Source organism: Elephantulus edwardii, unplaced genomic scaffold (genome assembly GCF_000299155.1).
Source record: "Elephantulus edwardii isolate Elephantulus edwardi_28Jun2011 unplaced genomic scaffold, EleEdw1.0 scaffold00073, whole genome shotgun sequence".
NCBI lineage: Eukaryota > Metazoa > Chordata > Mammalia > Macroscelidea > Macroscelididae > Elephantulus > Elephantulus edwardii.
In genome coordinates, this window is record NW_006399823.1 from 3,852,000 (window position 1) to 3,867,515 (window position 15,516).

Genomic DNA, 15,516 nt, shown 5'->3' on the forward strand with positions numbered 1-15,516 from the left:
AAAAAACGTATTGTGATGGGAAAGTCTGCTGTTAGGGATCTCTCTAAAGTACTCAAGAGCAACGGTGTCTCTCTGGAGACTAAGGTGCGCCTGATACAGGCCATGGTCTTTGCAATCACTTGTTATGCATCGGTGAGATGGACAATGACTAGGGAGGATAGAAGGAGAATTGATGCCTTTGAGCTGTGGTGCTGGAGGAGAGTATTGAATGTACCATGGACTGCCAAGAAAACCAACAGATTCATCCTAGAGAGGGTTAAGTCAGGCTGCTCCTTGGAGGCAAGGATTCTGGGGCTTCGTCTGACATACTTTGGACATGTAAGGAGAGACAGGTCTTTAGAGAGGGACATCATGCTGGGTAGAGTAGAGGGACAGCGCAGGAGGGGAAGACTCTCTATGAAGAGGATTGATTCAATGACGGGTAATCGGGATGGTTGTGTCAGAGGCAATGAGATTGGCACAGGATAGAGCATAGTTTAGGGCTGTTGTACATAGGGTTGCTATGAGTCTCAAACAACTAGACGACACATAGCAACAAATGTGAATGTATATAAAAAGTGAGATAAGTGAACACATTTAACAGTTATCAGGGTTTAGTTCTGCTGAACAGGGACTGGGATTGTGAGGTGAAGGGAAATGTTTATGTAATCCACTGTATTTGAGTAGTTTGGTCTTCAGTGAGTATATGTGCATGTTTTAACACATATACTATTTCAAGCTTAGCATTGATATACAATGATATTGTTTAACCATAGCCCCTTGCTTGTAAGGTTGATGAGTTTTCAGTTGTCTCTGTGTATGAGAACGTATTTCACTATATTATAAAATCAAGAGCCAGAGAACGCAAATCCTTATGGACTAAGGCCATCAGGGGAAAATGATAAACTCCTCTTGTGCAATTTATTTTGTTGTGTGTTCATCATAAAATTTACAATTAATTAGATTGAGCTAAAAAAAAAAGAATCTCTGAATCCTGTCCTATCCTGAGCCAATCTCACAGTCTCTCACACACGTGCCTCCATTGTCACAGTCTCTGTGTCAATCCATCCTATCCAGGGTCTCCCTCTCTTGTGCTGACACTCTACCTTTCCAGGCATGAGGTCCTTGTCCTGGTCTCTCCTGGCAACATGCCAAAAGATGTGAGATGGACTTTCAAAATCTTTGCTACCAAGGAGCAGCTGGTTTCACCCTTTACAGGACAGACCTGTTTAGTCTCTTGGCAGTCTTTGGCATGTTCAACTTATCTCTAAGCCCCACAATTCAAAGGAATTAATTCTTTTTTCTGTCATCCTTATTCACCTCCAGCTCTCAGATGCATGGTAAGCAACTGAGAAAACCATGCCCTACGTCAGGCGCACCTTAGTCTCTAGATTATCATTATTATTCTTTAGCACTCTAGAGAGGTCTCTAACTCACATTTTCTTAAAGCAACTTATATATAGATTTCCTGACTGCTGGTGCCAAGAGTGTTAATTGTGGATCAAAGCAAGATGAAATTGTTAACAATCTCAATCTCTTCTCCATGTATCATTATGCTGCCAGTTGGCCCAGTGATGAGAATCATTGTATCTTTGATGTTGAGACACAATCCATACTGAATATTGCATTGTGTGTTTTATAGCCTAAAAAAAAAATAATCTTCTATAGACCAGCTGTGTGTTAGTAGGCAAGGAGTTATACTTTCAACCTCAGGGAAATCAGTTCAAATCAACCAGCTGCTCCTTGGGAGAAAGATTGACAATCTCCTCCTGTGCAATTTATAGCTTCAGAAAAGTCATGGAGGGTCAGATATGAATCAGTTCAGACTAGTGTGCACAGAACACTACCACCACAACATAAATTAGGAATAACTTGATGCAATAAATTTGAAATGATTTTGAGATTTTGTTTTTGTTAATTTGTTTTAAAGTAAAAAGTAAGACAATTATTCAGAGATTTTGAAAATATATTTGAGAAGACTCAAATTAGAGATGTTTAGTTAGGATGGCAGTTAATTGTAATTACTTAATAAGAATTTTTTACCCACAATTAAAAGTAAATGCCCATTTGGACCCAGTCACATCGTGTTATAATGTATCAATGTCATTCTTGATCATTTCATCATTAACGTTTGATCAAAGGTAGAGAATTCACTTGCGAGATCTGTGAATATCATTTTTGTTGTTACGTGCCATTGAGTTGCATACAACTCATAGCAACTTTATGAACAACCAATATGAACATTGTCCTATCCCATGCCATCCTTATAATCTCTGAAACTCTCAAGCTCATAGCCATAGTCAACATGCCAATTCACCTGGCTGAGAGTTCTCTTCTCCTTACCTAACTCTCCACCTTCCCAAGCATAATGTCCCTCTCCAAGGGATAACTTCTCCTAGCAATATGCCTAAAGTGTATGAGATTAATCTTTATCATCTTTGTCTCCAAGAAGCACTCTAGCTATACCTTCTCCAAGATATGCTGAACATAATATGTGTTAAAGAGAGTTTTAAAAGCAGTTGTTATCCAGTTTTGTCAGTAAAGAGGCTGTCATTTCCTCATTTCATTGGTTCTGTTTCTTGTAAAATATCTGTTGACCATAGGTAAACGGGTTAATTTCTGGGTTCTCAATTCTATTGATCTATGTGTCTGTTGTTGTACCTGTTGTACATGTTGATCATGCTGTTTTGATTACTACACCTGTGTAGTAGGTTTTGATATTAGGGAATGAGACAGATGCCTCTTACTCCATTTTTTGTTTTTAAGAGGAGTTTTACTTATTCTGAGTCCCTTATTTTTCCAAATGCAAGTGGAAATAGCCTTCTCTATCTCCTTAAAGAATGAATTGGGTGTCTGTATTGGGATTATATTGAACCTGTAGATTGTTTTTGGTAGCATTGTCATTTTCATTATATCGAGTCTTCCTATCCATGAACAGGAATTCTTTTTCCATTTAGTTAGGTCTCTTACTGTTTCTTGTAGTAGTGTTTTGTAGTTTTATCAATAAAAGTCTTTTATGTCTCTGTTGTTGTTGTGTACCACCAAGTCAGAATGACTCATAAAGGACTCTCAAGTGGGATTTTCAGAGGCAGAAAATAGCACAAGAAGATATTGCCCATCTTTCTCCCACAGAATTGCTAGTAGATTTTCATGACATAACTTTGTTCTGACAATGTAATTTTTTACCACTAGGTTTGAAAAACAGTTTCATGCCATGAACGGTAATACTTAAGGATGCTTTGTGGAGAATGTTATATGATCTAAGAAGCATTAAAAGAAGATGGAAAGAGTATATAGAGTCACTTTACCAGAAGGAATTGGCATACATAGAAGAATTTCATGAAACAACATAGGAGCAAGAGCCTGTGGTGATGAAAGAAGAGGTTCAAGTGATCTGAAAGAACTGGCAAAAAAACAAGGCTCCAGGAATTGACTGCATACCAGTTGACATATTTCAACAAACACTGTCCTGGATGTGTTAAGTTGTGCCAAGAAATCTGGAGGACAGCCACCTGGCCAACTGATAGGAAGAGATGAATATTTTTTCCCAGTCCAAAGAAAGATGACCCTATCATGTGGAAATTATAGAACAATATCATTATATCACATGTAAGCAAGAATCTGCTGAACATTATAAAAAACGACTGGAGCAGCAGATCAACAGAGAACTGCCAGATGTGCAAGCTGGGTTTAGAAGAGGTTGTGGTACTAGGGATATTTTAACTAATGTTAAATAGGTGTTGGCTGAAATTAAAGAGTACCAGAGGAATGTCTATCTGTGCAAAGGCTTTTGACTGCGTGGATCACAACAAACTGTAGCTCACATTTGATTGTGCTTATGCAAAACCTATATTTGAACAAGGAAGCAATCATCAGAACAGCGCAAGAAGACATTGCATGGTTCAAAATCAGGAAGAGTGTATCCCAAGGGTGTATTCTGTCTCCATAGCTTTTAAGTCAATATGCAGAACTGATCATCTGGGACTCTGGGCTGTATGAGGACAAATGTGGCATTATGATTAGAGGGATGTTCCTCAACAACATGTGATATGCAAAGGACACAACCCTGCTTTGCTGAAACTGAGGAAGACCTGAAGCACTAGCTGCATAAGGTCAAGGACTTCATCCTTCAATACAGATTTGAGTTCAACATTAGGGAAGCAAAGATTCTCACCACTGAACCAATTGGCAGTATCATTATGGATGGTAAATTGACTGAGATTGTTAACAGCTTTAGTTTTCTTGGCTCCACAATCAACACTCTTGGTAGCAGAAGCCAGGAAATCAAGAGAGGAATTGTATCGGGAAAGTCAGCTGTCAGGGACCTCTCCAGAATGATGAAGAGCAACAGCGTCAGTATGGACATTAAGGTGCACCTGATCTAGGCCATAGTCTCCGCAATTGCTTGCCATGCATCAGACAGCTGGACAATGACTAGGGATGATAAAGAGAATTGATGCCTTTGAGCTGTGGTGCTAGAGAAGAATATTGAACTTACCATGGACTGTTAGGAGAACAAATAGATTTATTCTGGAGAGGGTGAAACTGGGTTGCTCCTCAGAGACAAGGATTCTGACTCTTTGTCTAACATACTTAGGACATGTACAAGGAAGGACTGGTCCTTGGAGCTCTCATGTTTGGAATGGTGGAGGGACAGTGCAAGAGAGGAAGACACTCAATTCAGGAACTGGGGTAATGGGGGTAATATATCAGAGACAATAAGTTTGGCACAGGTACATAGGGTCGCTATAAGTTGGAAGTGGCTTGATGGCACATAAGAAAAACAGCAGCAGATTGATTCTAAAGTATTTCATCTTATAGTTAACTAAATAATGTATGAGACCACTACTGTGAAAATAGGAGGATATTTCAGCAAGGTATCTATAAATTTTTAAGAGGGGAAGCAAGGGGGAGGAAAAGGGTAGAAAAAATGAGAAAGGAAAAAATCACAAGGATAGCAGGAGTTAGGTAGTAGGAGAGGTGTTTGTTAAGGAAAAGGAAAGATTCCATGAGGACTTGAAGAGAAGGGGGTATAATAGGCATGTCCATCCATTATGTATTGTTGTGATGTTGGAAGCTGTCCTACAAGTATTCACTAGTATTTCAAATATTAGAAAGATCACTCATGATGGAATGGTTTCAGCTGAGCTTCTAGACAAAGATGAGGAGGATCAACTCTGTGTGTGAGGGGGAAGAAATAAGTACAGGGCAACAATAATTAATTATATAAAATATAATGTATGTCAATGACTGTATAAACACAATGGATATGAATTAGTGTAAGCAGTTCAAGAAAATATTTGAACATCTCCTATACTTGGACCAAGAAGCAGTTCTCAGAACAGAGCAAGGAAACACTGCTTGGTGCAAAATCAGGAAAGCAGTGCATAACGGATGCATCCTGTCCCCATACCTTTTCAATCTGATCTGTATGAAGAACAGGTCATTCAGAAGGCACAGCTTTGTGATAAGGAGTGTGACATCAAGATTGGAGAAAACTCATTAACAACCCATGACATGCAGGTGACACGACCTTGCTTGCTGAAACTGAAGAAGACCTGAAGCACTTGCTGCAAAGGTCAAGAACTGTAATCTTCAATATGGATAGAAGCTCAACATCAAGAAGACAAAGATTCTCACCAATGGGCCAATTGGCAGCACCATCAAAAATGGAGAAGGGATTGAGGTTGTTAGCAATTACAACTTGCTCAGATCCACAATCAACACTCTTAACACCAGCAGTCAGGAAATCAAAAGATTAATTTTACTGGGAAAAGCTGCTGTCATGCACCTCTCCAGAGGGCTGAAGAGTAATGATGTCATCCTAGAAACAAAGGTTTGCCTAATCCAGGTCATGGCCTTATCAATTACTTGTTATGCTTCAGAGAGTTGAACAATGGCTAAGGATTACAGAAGAATATATGACTTTGTGTCATGGTGCTAGAGAAGAGTCTTGAACATACCATGGACTGCCAAGAGAACAAAATGGACTGTCTTGGAGAGAACCAAATCTCTCCTTGGAGGTTAGGATTTTGAAGTTCCACCTCACTTACTTTGGTAACTTGGCCAGGAGAGATAGGTTTTGGAAAAGGGTAGACGGACAGCACAGGAGAGGAAGACCCCAGATGAGATAGGTTACTACAGTAACTGAGACAATGGGCATTCGTGTGTCAGAATTAGTGAGACAGGATCACTACAGGGATGTACAGAGCTGCTGTACATAGTATCGCTATACATCACAGGCAACTTAATGGCACATAACAACAGTAATATACTATGACAAGTTAGGAAGCAGGAGTAGCATTCGCTTCCTAAACAACATGCCTCCAGAAACTCTATGAACTTTGATAAATGTTGATAGTTGTAGAAGGGCTTCAGGCCTTTTGTTCATAGGGTTGTTATGAGTTGTTCTTGACTCAAAGGCAATCAACAACAACATAATATCAATGCAAAAATGTTGTTAATATTTTTAAGAAAATTAATGTTGTAATATTGTAATAAGAAAGGAAAATATAAATGGTAGACTAGGACATAAGTATTTGTGCTCTCAACCAAAAGGCACAAGGTTCAAATCCACCTTCTGCTCCTCAGAATAAAGTTTGGCAATCTTCTCCTATGTGATTAATTGCCACTGAGAAACTGCTGGAGACTCAGCTGTGAGTTGGGTTTCACTTGACAACACACAACAAAAACAAAAACAAATGGTTAAAATGTAATGACTGGGGGAAAAAATGTTTTCAGATGGGTAAGGGTGAAACTTGAAACCAAAACTTTATCACATACAAGCACACACACATGCACAGCACACAGAGATTTGAAAGAAAATTGGATTCTCTTTTCTATGTAAGAAAAGAAATAGGGCTCTAGGACTTCCACAACTCCTCTTGTTATAGAGGGTTGAATGTATTTAAAAGATTTATAGATTTCATTTTTATTTGCTCCATTGGAGTTTAGAAAACATGTATACATTCAGATGAGATTACACTTTTAAATGTATCAAAAACTCAAACTATTAAATATGCACTGAATGAACTGAACCTGTAGAAGCTTTTAAAGATTATGAATGACTGGGGAGGAGATTTTCAGTCTTTCTTCCTTGAAGATCCCGGTGCTTTGTAATCAGCAGAGAACTGCCAACTTTGTGTTAGTGGCACAACGGCTTCTCATCTATAACAACACAACTATGACCTTGAAGAAACTCCCTCCAGTGAGTTTTCTGAGGCTGGAAATCCCTTTGGAAAAGACTGCCCATCTTTTTCCAGACAGTCATGATTGAATCAACACCTTTGGGTTAGCAAAACACAACTCCTTATATACTACCTCACCAGAGCTCTCAATTTAAGACACACAGCACATTCTAAATGTGATATGGATAACTTAGTAGAGAAGGAATTTAAGTGCTCTATTAGCCATCACTGTACAGAGACGCTGTACTTAAAGTCTGTAACTATAAGAGAATATCATTTGATTAATTAATAATATAAACATGTAGAGAGGAAGTTTATTTATCAGATTGGTACATTTTGCTACCTTCGATTGTAAGATTCTACTCCCTCCTTTTTGAACAGATTCCAAACAAAATGACCTGTTAATTTTCCTAGGTCACAAATCTTAATGAGAGAAAACTATTAATCTTTCTCTTGTGTTAGAACTAATGGATAGAAATGACCAAAACTACTTGGCTTTTGGTTAACAGGTCAAACTTCTGAGGACTGTGCCACCAGAGATCATAGTTCTGAGATTGGAAAATGCACTCTATTTATTTATAATAATCTATTTTAAGTTTTGTGATGATATTGATCATAGATAACAATGTCCTTTTTTATTTTGGAGAGTTCATTTCCATATATGATTTTCCTAGTTATACATTTTAAAGGCTGACTGTGTAAAGCTGAAAGCATGAAATGAAGAGATATATTTTTGTGCAATTTTCATACCCTTAAATTTTGGCCACACATGAAAAATTTAAAAATATAAAAGGGTCATAGACATTAACTTTGCTTATCTGAGATGGCAATGAAGCAAGAATCATCAATTCAATCTCAAAATACATCTCTCCATTCCAAAAGCAAGAAAAATCATAATTGACTTCCATTGTGCTTCTGATGTGAAACAAAGAATTAAAATACTATGGCTCTGAAATAAAAGTACAAACAGTGTCAAAATACAACCAAACACTGTCAAAGCAAACCTATGGAGACAGTATGAATATGTCAAAATTAAAATATGATGTCATTGTAAATTACAGTAGCACTTAAAAAAAATGAATCATGAAGGCCTCTATTTATATGAGTGTACACTGCCACTCATTTCAAACTAATTGTTCATGCCAGATGTGTGGGAGGTGTGATAAATGTTCCAAAGTACTTGGAATATATATTCCAAAAATAGAGCATTGTTAAAAGAAAGCTACAAAATGTCTGTGTAAAGTTTTGACAGTTCTGAAATCCACTTTTTTCTTCATTGTATGCAATTTTGTACATACAGAAACTGAGGAGGACCTGAAGCACTTGCTGCAGAAAGTCAAGGAATACAGCCTTCAATATGGATTGAAGCTCAAAATCAAGAAAACAAAGATTCTCACTACTGGGTAGATTGGCAGCATCAGGAATGATGATGAAGAGATTGAGATTGTTAACAGCTTCAGTTTGCTTGGCTCTACATTCAATACTCTTGGTACCAGCAGCCAGGAAATTAAAAGATGATTTGTATTAGGAAAGTCAGCTGTGAGAGAAAACTCTCCAGTACTGAAGAGCAGTGATGTCTGTTTTGAGACTAAGGTGTGTTTGATCCAAACTATGGTCTTCACAATTATATGCTATGCATCAGAAAGCTGGACAATAATTAAGGATGCTAGAAGGAGAATTAGGGCTTTTGAGCTATGGTGCTGGAGAAGATATTGATTATATGATGGGATGGTAGGAGAACAAACAGGTTTGTCCTAGAGATGGTACAACGAGGCTGTTCCTTGGAGACAAGGATTCTGAAGCTTCATCTGACATGTTTTGGGCATGTTGCAAGGAAAGACCAGTCCTTGGAGAGAGATATCATGCTTAGGAGGGTGAGGGACAGAGCAAGAGAGGAAGATCCTCAAAGAGATGGATTGATTGAGTGACTGGGGTAATGGAGGTAGGTGTGTCAGAGACAATAAGGCTGGCTCAGGATAGAGCAGAGTGTAGGCTGTTGTACACAGAGTCACTATGAGTCACAAGAGACTCAACAGAACATAACAACAGCAACAGCAATAAGCAATTTTGTCTCTTAGTCTATGAACATATACCACACATTCATGTAAGTAATGTTTGTATTATAGAGGGTTTTTTTTATTCTTAGTATCAAACACATAGTCTAGACCATAGCTGCTGTTGCTATTGTTAGGTGTGATCAAGTCAAGTATGACTCTATAAACAACAGTTCTGATCTGTCCTAGTTTGTGCCATCCTCATCATCTCTGAAGGGCTTGAACCCATTGCTATAGTCACCATCTTAATCCATCTCATAGACTCTTCCTTTCTTTTGCTGACTCTCCACCCGTCCAAGTATAATGTCCCTCTAAGACGACTAGCCTCTCCTATAAACATGTGCAGAGTATGAGAGTCAGAGTCATCTTTGCTTCCAAACAGCACTCTGGATGCACGTACTCCAAAACACTTCTATTTGTTCTTTTAGACCATGGATAATCAGCACTCTTCTCCAACACCACAACTCATGCTTGTAAAAACAAACAAATCCAATGAAATTATTTTGTGGCTAATGAACTTGTTTTAGAGATGAGAATACTTGAGATAAATTTAGCAAAGATGCAGACAAACTAAAAAAATACAACTTGTGAACTGCATCTCAAGACATATATAAGAAAACTCAACCCCAAATAGTACCATATGCATTCTTCCCCAGTGCACATAGAACATTCTTCAAAATAGAACATATGTTAGGTCACAGAGCAAGCCTCAATACATTATAAACATTCAAATACTATAAAGTACCTTCTCAGTTCATAATGGTGTAAAATTAGACATCAACAACAGAGAGATCAAGGAAAAATATGAGTACATGAAAACGAAACAAAACCCTGCGTGGACAATATTGGGTTGTTGTTGTTGTTGTTATGTGCCGTCGAGTCGTTTGTGACTCATAGTGACTCTATGTACAACAGCCCTAAATCGTGCTCTATCCTGTGCCAATCTCATTGCCTCTGACACACCCATCCCGATTACCCCAGTCATTGAATCAATCCACCTCATAGAGAGTCTTCCCCTCCTGCGCTGTCCCTCTACTCTACCCAGCATGATGTCCCTCTCTAAAGACCTGTCTCTCCTTACAACATGTCCAAAGTATGTCAGACAAAGCCCCAGAATCCTTGCCTCCAAGGAGCAGCCTGGTTTAACCCTCTCTACGATGAATCTGTTTGTTTTCTTGGCAGTCCATGGTACATTCAATAATCTTCTCCAGCACCACAGCTCAAAGGCATCAATTCTCCTTCTATCCTCCCTAGTCATTGTCCAACTCTCTGATGCATAGCAAGTAATTGCAAAAACCATGGCCTGTATCAAACACACCTTAGTCTCCAGAGAGACACCGCTGCTCTTTAGTACTTTAGAGAGGTCCCTAACCGCAGACTTTCCCATTGCAATACGTTTTTTGATTTCCTGGCTACTGGTGCCAACAGTATTGACCGTGGAGCCGAGCAAACTGAAGCTGTGATAGTCTTTCAAATACTCGTTGTCATTGAGTCAGGATCAACCCATAACTGACCCTTCACTGGACATCTGAGGCTGTACATCATCGAGAAGGAGATTTTCAATTGTTTCCCTGTAGAGCCACTGGTAGAGTTGAACCTTGAGAGAAACTTGGCCTTTGAGATTGCAGCACTCCCTAAGAACTAGCCACCAGAGCAAAAAAAATTAAAACAACAACAACAACAAAACCCAACATCTTTACACTTCCTAACACACTAGAGTGCATTGCAGCAGTCACCGCATCAGTCCAGCTGGTTGAGGGTTTCCCTCTTCTTCACCGACTATCCACCTTACAAGCATAATGTACTTTCCAAGAAATATCCCCCCCAGCAACATGATGAAGGTACATGAGGCAAAGCCTCGTCATCCTTGCTTCCAAAGAACACTCCAGCTGCCCTCTCTCCAGCACATGTTTATTTGTTCTTTTGGCAGTCTATGGAATGTTCAGTGCTCTTCTTCAGTATCACAATTCAATGGCATTAATTCTTTTTCTTTCATACCTACTCAATGTCTAGCTCTCAGATGCATAGCACGTGATTACAGCAACCGTGCATAAATCAGATGCATCTTTGTTCTCAAACTGACATTACTCCTCAGTAATTTAGAGAAGTCCCTAAATGCAGACTTTCTTAATACAATATATTCCTCATGAATATTCTGTATTATACAGATGACATAACCTTGCTTAATGAGAGTTAGGAGGACATGAAATACTTATTGCACAAGATCAAGGATTGAGATTTCTTTTGTTGTAAAGTGTTATCTTGTTGATATTTCAACTCAGATTGATATATAGACTGACTTATAGACATTTCAGAGTTGCAATATATATTTTCTCCTCTTGAGCAACAGATTGATTCAATCAGCCAAACTTTCCCTTTATAGTCAAATGTGTATTTAGTGCAAAGCCAAGACTCAACATATATTTAATTGATATCACAATCATTTATCTTCTTGCTATATAATGTCTCGCATATACAAAATTCTAAATGCCTTTGAGCAGTGGTGCTCGACTGTAAGGAGAACAAACAGTTCATCCTAGAGAGGATAAGACCAAGCTGTTTCTTGGAGGCAAGAATTTTGAAGCTTCATCTGACATACTTTGGACATGTTGCAAGACAAGAACAGTCCTTAGGGAGGGACTTCATGCTTGGGAGGGTGGAGGGACAGTACAAGAGAGGAAGACACTTGATGAGATTGACTGATTTTGTGACTGGGTTAATGGGGGTGTGTATGTCAGAGGCAATTAAGAGTGACACAGGGTAGAGAAGGATTTAGGGCTGTTGTACATAGGATGGCTATGAGTATCAGGTGACTCAATAGCACATAACAAGTCCCATTACATTCACAAACTCAGACTCTTGGTTAAGGATCTATTAATACAATCAGATTTGAGTGTGAATGAAATTCTTTTGTGCATTTTTCACGTTTAAGTCTTAGAATGGTGATGAGACCTGTGAACTAAAGTAACAAGTAATTCTGACTAATTAAACTTACATTGTCAAGGTTAGTTTTAAAATATATTCCTGTTCAAAAAATGGTTAACGAGTGTCATATAGTAGTCACTACAATCAACACTCTTGGTACCAGAAGCCAGGAAGTTAAAAGATGAATTTTATTAAGAAAATCTGCTGTCAGAGACCTCTTCAAAGTACTGAAAAACAACAATGTTATTCTGGAGACTAACGTGTACCTTATACAGGCCATAGTCTTTGCAATTACTTGCTATGCATCAGAGAGCTAGACAATGATGAGGGATCATAAAAGGAGAATTGATGTCTTTGAGCTGTGCAGTTGGAGAAGAGTATTGAATGTACCATGGACTGCTAGGAGAACAAACAGGTTTGTCTTAGAGAGAGTGAGACCATGCTGTTCCTTGGGTGCAAGGATTCTGAAGCTTCATCTGACATGCTTTGAGATGTTTCAAGGAAGGACCAGTCATTGCAAAGGGATATCATGCTTGGGGGGATCTAAGGACAGCACAAGAGAGGAAGACCCTTGATGGGATGGACTGATTCAGTGACTGGGGTAATGGGGATAGTTGTGCTAGCAACAATAAGATTGGCTCGTAATAGAGCAGGGTTTAAGGCTCTTTTATATAGGGTCTCTATGAATCACTGGTGACTCGAAGGCACATAACAACAACAACAACAACAAACTTTATAGCATTCACTAACCACAATGATTTTGAAATATCTTTGCACACGTGTTACTATTTCATGCTCTCATATATCAGAAATTGTCATTGAGTAGAACATAGTTCAACTATTTGAGAATATTGCCATTGTTTGATTAACACTTGCATTAACTATGAATAGCAGGTGACACAACAACACATAACAATAACAAAAACCCTAGCACGCACCCCCAGATTCTACTGTTAACAACAATCTCCCGGGTACATCTTCTCTTTCAGTACCTCAATCAAGAGGCAAGAGGCAGAATTTCAAGCTTTCTAAATCTGTAATATCCTGTGTTCATTTATATCATATAAGACTGTTATTGTAAAAATGGGAATCTAACTGAGTAAGATCTACATAAATTTCCAAAAGCAGAAGAAAAGGAAGGAAGGGAAATGGATGGGGGTGAAATGGGAAGCATGGAAATCACTAGGACAGCAGAGTTTTGTGGGCAGATTTGGGAGAGAGGGGTGAAGGAAAAGGAAAGATTCAATGGGTTCTTAAAGGAATGGTATAATAATAGACAGACATCAATGGTAATTAATTATAAAAAATATAATACTTATGACTGATTGTATAAAACAATGCAATTGAAAGATAGCATAAAACACAACATATATGAATGAAATACAAGGCAAATGAAACAGCCATGAAAACAAAATAAAAGGGGAGAGGTGGCAAAGGGAGAGGGAGAGACGATCACTGGGATGATGGAGGTTGCTGAATGGGTGGAGAGACAGTAAGAGGGGGAGGTGCAATGGGGTCACGGGGGACAATATGATAACAGGCATGAATAGATGGTAGTTAATTGTATGAAGTGCAGTGTATATGAGAGATTTTGTGGGGCACAGTGTGCATGGATAAAGTATAGCATGCAAAGATGATTATATGCAAATCAATTAAAAAAGTGGAGGGAGATGGAAAAAAAAATCCAAACCAATTATTTATTGAGAAAAAGTTAAGAGAGAAAATTAAAAATTAAAAGAGAAAAATTTATTTAAAATCATCCAGAGTAGGTGGTTTAAGACAAAGGAAGACAAAAAAAAAAAAAAAGACAAAGGAAGACAACTATCCTCTATGTGTAAAGGATGAAGATATGTTCACCATATATTACATGGTAGGAGACAGAGAAAGATAATTAATGACATGTTTTTCCTTGTATTAGATTTTCCAGTTTGGTCTCTGGACAAGGTGACCCTGTGGTCAAATTGCTGAGAAAATAATTTGAATTGGGACAAAATTATCTCTTCTACAACTATACAATTTTTATTTTTAGTATGTTGTTACTAACTTGCTATAGTTCAAAAATTATTCTTAGCCAAATCAAGTTTGTAATAGCAAACTGGAAAAAATTAAAATATGTTTTCTCATATGAAAAAATACTTGTGCCTCAAATTGGGAAAGTATGTGTAAAGGACTATAAAGTTGTGAACATAGTCAAATTCTGGAAAGCATATGTAACTCAGATACGTTGACTATTTGGGTAGTGACTTGTGTCCTCAAAAGACTAAAAGCACCTTTATCATTAACATGCTGCAAGTGTCTTCATACATGACTTTTACATTATTGCTTTAGCTATTACCGTGCATGCATTATTTATATGGTTGGCTATCAAGGAAAAAAATGCAAGCAATTTACTTGTCAAAACACATTAGAATGCATGACTTTAAATCAGAGTTGCATGGGTTGGTAAAAAGCTATAATAAATGCACTTTGGATAATATGTTAGTGTCATGAAGTTTGAGATGGTCACTGTATTGTCTGAGAAACCCATAATCGTGTATAAGACTTTGACTAGAACAGCATTTCAAATTATTTACACTATGGTTTAATTGCTTAATAGTAAACTCTTCCTATTATATTTTTCAACTGGTTTTAATATTAGAATAGCAACTGAGTACAAATTAAATTCTTAATAAAATTCCCCAAATTAATTGTGTTTTTTATTTATTCCTCAAAAAGTACTTGAAAGGCTTGAAGAACAGGACTATGCCATATAGTCATGTGTTTTCTGTACTTTTTCTAATAATTTAAGTCTTATTGTTGTTATATGGCTTTTCGTTGACTAACATAAAATATTATACGTAGAATAAAATTATTATAACTAACATAAAATATTATACATATTTAACTAAATGTCAATCATCCTGCCAATTCTGTTTAGAGTAAGGCCAATCTAAAGATTATCTTAACATCTGCAAATATGAACAAAGCATCTGAGGAGTAACATTAGAACAACGCTTGACTTAGTATTTCTTTTAAAATAAATTATAAACTCGAGTTGTAAGAGTAGAAAGAGAGATTGAGGAGATCAGGATTATAGAAAAATACCTTCTACAACTGACAATCATCAAGTCCAGGTTGTTGCTGTTGTTGTTATGTGCCGTCGAGTCGTTTCCGACTCATAGCGACCCTATGCACAATAGCCCTAAACCCTACTCTAACTCTATCCTGTGCCAACCGCACCGCCTCTGACACACCCATCCCGATTACCCCAGTCACCGAATCAATCCATCTCATAGCGGGTCTTCCCCTCCTGCGCTGTCCCTTCACCCTCCCAAGCATGATGTCCCTCTGCAAGGACCCATCCTTCCTGGCAACATGTCCAAAGTATGTCA